Here is a 4,458-nt window from a genome sequence, read left to right as displayed (position 1 = left end):
AGAAAAAGAGTTGTTAAGTAATACCCACTATTGTCTAATAAATAGCTGCTCTGGACCCTGGGAAGCAGGCAACAACAACATTTATTTATATAGTACATTGTCATACAAATAATGTATGTAGGGAGATACTTGGTGCTGTGTGATGGAATGGGTGTTCCACAGTGACACCCCAGATTAAAGCAAACATCAAAACCGGAACATTTTATTGTTAAGACTGAGATCTGGCTCCACCCCAGTTCATCAGTAATGTGTGGGATTGGCTGGGGCTCTGTCATTAGAGCTTCAATTTTTATGTCATTTGCCTCTGACCTTCTTATCCATGTCTGTTGCTATGCAGTGCTCATTATGCAGCTGCCACAAGGCAGAACAGAGGACATAAAAGTGGGGAGCTCAGATGGTGCTTTGCCCAAAGTGTGTGTTTCAGTCCTCTGCAATAGCCCATCTTAGCTTAGCTGTTTTAGTGATTTACACTTTCTTACGTTGGTTTTTAGTTTGTAGCTTAACTGCCTAGCTTACTACAGGTAACTTTAAATAAATACTTTTTACTTGCACAAACACAGGTGATTTATTGTTAGTTCACTCTGACCTGCAGTACAACTTCGGTGCATTGCTTTGCAGAGTGTTCCTTCACTAGTCTGCCCTTGCCTACTAGACAGCTGGCAAAAGGCATGTGTTAGACACAACAAGCACTTAAAATTTATGATATGGGTGAAAACCAAGAGTAAGTACAAAATATGCACTTGAGCAAAGGGAGAACTTGCAATCTCTATACAGAGCATTAACACACAACACTAACCACTTAGCAATTATTAGTTTCACTTGCAAGTGAAGGATTGTGGTAATTAGTGCTGTATACCGTCACATTTTAGCTAACCAGGTTTGGAGGTAAAAATTCTTTTAAAAGCTAAACCATTATTGTCGGCTTAAGTAACAAAGTGCAAAAAAAAAAAAAAAGGATTATGCAAAAGGGCAATTAATATTAAAAAAAAAAAAATCTGACAAAAGGTGTCCACCCTTGACTGTAGACAAGAACATGTCTTTCCACCTAACTGGTACTGAGAGGCTCTGGAGTGGAGGCTGCTCTATTTCTGCTCTTGAGCTGCATTCCCAGGACTCTCCTCCTGTTTGAACAACAACAGAGTCTACCTTTTGTAAGTAAGCCACTGCAAATCTCAGAAAAATCAATTGCTCTTCTTGGTGAGTCCCAAGTGAGAATCTAACGTGAGCAAATTAAAATTTAACAGGCACATCTTCTAGCTGCCCACTGCATTAGAGGATGGGCTCCCAGCAGCCTGCCTGATGACTTTTCAGTTCATCTTAGCTGTACTCACACACAATGGCCCAGTGCACCTCTCTTCATTACTAAGAATAGGGCCGATGGAGGAAAAAAAAAAAGGAGGCTCTGTATATAAAAAGGATGGCTCAACTGGAGTGATCAAGGCCTAAAAGAAAATGACTAAGCAGCAGTGCAGTTGGCTTAATGAATCAATGCTATGGCGTACAAACTGAAAAACACTTCCTATTGTTTATTGCGAAATTCTGGGTTATTTTGCAAGCTGCAGAATAGGTCATGCCTAAGTTTTTGATTAGCATTTAATTAAAAAGTAACTTTGTGAATCAGTTTTATCTATTGCAAGGATCAAAATCTGACCTGGATGAAAGGCCAGATCTTCCCTAGCAAACATGGAGAAGACGTATCTGTCCCAGCACATGCAGTTTTTAATGAACCAATCATCTTTAATTTTATATAGTGCCTTTCTATACTGATTTCCATCTGATGTTAAGAAACAAACAGAGCATAGGCAGATTAAAAGACTTGTTCTGGGTCACACAGACAGTGAGGGCAAAAATTGACTATGATCTGTAGTTCTATCCTTGGCTAGAAGTACCAACGTGCCTATCCAAACTGCCAACACCACAGACTGGTTCCACATCAACATAGCACAGGCCTCTGCCAACACTAATCTGGCTCAAACAGTAACATTGTGAGTTCCCTGCCACTCAAACTATCAAATTGAAAACTGCAAGCAAGGCACTTGTTGAAGATGGGAACAGGCTAACCAGCCATTAGCCTTGGCAGAATTGGCCAGTAACACTTTGCCATAAATAGCTACCTCCTCTTTAGCATCTTTTACAGCCTTTAGTAGTGGCTATGTTTCAACAAGCGGTAGGGACAACACAGAGATATTTCTCATTTTTCCACTGCCATTTAGTGGAATCTGGGCCTGAGCAGCGAAGTCAGCACTGATCAGGTGAATGGGACTACAGGAAGGTCATCATCTGCATAGCAAAAAAGTCACCCAAGCAATATAAAAAAAAACACAACTTTTCAACTACTACTAGTAAAACTACAAATTGAAATTAAAATCTTTGAACAGCATGGGGTGTGCCTTGCAATCAAGGATTAGCCAAATAGATTTTCATGTCTCTGTTTTGCTGTCTGTATTTTATCCACCTTGAGACATGACTTTTTTCCCTCCTGCCTTTTTTTTTTTTTTTAATACAATTTTATTTTATCTCTGCACTGCTGACATTTTCTCTCCATCCTTGACCCCTTTTTCTCGCTCCCTCTGTTATCTCAAATAATGTCAGGGCCTCTTTAGAATCTATTCATCAGAGCAGAAAGAAGCAAGCGCTGACATTGATAAAAAAAAATACCATCTGTGCCTCGCAGGGGAAAGAAAGCTTCAAATGAACCTCACGCGGCCGTCTCCTCCTTGTCCCCCCTCTCGTCTGCCATTTAAATAGAAAAGCGCAGTGGTAATTAAATTCCGGCAGGGGTTAGGAGCACTGAAGCAGCGATTCAACAGGGGCAGCCCTGACATAAAGAAAAAGACAATTCGAGGAAAGGGGCGAGTGGAGAAGGGGGTGATACGCACGACGGCCATTATTAATTCACAAAAAAGAACTTGAGGCCATATCTCTCAATCTTCTTGACATCCCAAAATCAGAGACCCTGACCTTTTCAAGATGCGCTGTAATGGTTAAGAAGATAAAAACCCAGTTATTTATTTATTTTTAAAATTGGTAGACCTATCAGGCAGTGAATCAGAATGCACATCTTGTATCTGCAATCAGAGACTGGGGATTTATTCAGAAGACTCCAGGACAAGTCAGATAAATCTGTGACGCCTGGAGGCAAGACCTCCTCATCTATCTGACACAACGTCTCAAAATACAAATAAAAAAAATAAGATAAAAAAAAAAAATCTCTGGTCTGACCTTTAAAATTGATGTGGGGCAAATGAGAAGAATGAAAGGAACAGAACCTTTCCCACTGTCTCAGTCTGCACTCGAAGGAAATTGAAACATCTTTGAAAAATTTGCATTTCAGTCTACGCTTTGACCTTCCCTTTATGTGGCAAGTTGTATTTCTGTGCTTGCTTTCTTCTTTTACCTATTCTCAAGAGTTAGTAACCTGCTACTAATGCCAAACTCATGAGGTTTTCAGTGAACAGTGGCTTACCTGCTTTTGTTTATACAATCCAATGCGACAGTGAAGCCAAGTAGTTCAGCAGATGACCAGAAGTAGGTTCAAGAAGAAAACAGGAAGCTGTGAACAAGACAGTCATTGATTCTGGAAAGAAATAAGAAGGTGTCAGAAGTTAACAAATACAAATTTGAGGACACTAGTAATCAACAATAAACTAGAAGTGCACAAACTCTCCGTGACTCTGAACTGGACAAGCTGGTTAAAAATGGATGGATAAGGAAAAATAAGTGATTGAAATGGAGAGGGTGACAGGGGATGGCTGATCCTGGTGACACACAATACTTACTGAAATGCCTTTTCTACCCTCGAGAGCCTGTTATTTTTCATCCACATTTCAATATGTTGTTTAGTTGCTCAGCTCCCATTGGGGAGCACTCTCACAACACAGACCCTTCAGACTAGCACATTCAGCATGTATCAGTTATGTTTCTTAAGAACCATAACATAACCAAAAAAATAACCAAATAAACGCACACTGATTGGCTACAAACTGAAACAGTGTTGACCACTCTTGAAACCTGTTCAACACAGATGGCCCATATGTGTGGACCAGTCTTCCCCTTTCTCTGCTTACTCTAGTTTCTGACCAAGACCCTAGAAGGGGTGAATCCATAGAGATTTTTTTAATGTCTAATAAAATTATCACAAAGAAGAAATACAATAGATGGACAAAGTAGTCGGATGAACAGTGATGACTTTATATTTAAAAATAAATAAACAAGACAATTAATTAATTTAAAAACAAAACACATGCCAACCACAAGTTTGATAAAGTATAACCCCTGCTCTTTTAGGCAAAGAGAGGAAGACCACAAGCACACAGACCACAGACAATTCAATTGCATGTGCAATTTACATTTTGATTATAGTAGAAAATATTGTTTTATTACAAGTCCATACACGTTAAGGAATGCCTGCTAAATTATACAGATGGAAAAAACGTTTAATTAGGCCTAAACTAATAA

This window comes from Erpetoichthys calabaricus, chromosome 18 (assembly GCF_900747795.2).
Source record: "Erpetoichthys calabaricus chromosome 18, fErpCal1.3, whole genome shotgun sequence".
Taxonomy (NCBI): Eukaryota; Metazoa; Chordata; class Cladistia; order Polypteriformes; family Polypteridae; genus Erpetoichthys; species Erpetoichthys calabaricus.
The sequence above is the reverse complement of the archived record's forward strand: the minus strand, read 5'-3'. Positions refer to the sequence as shown.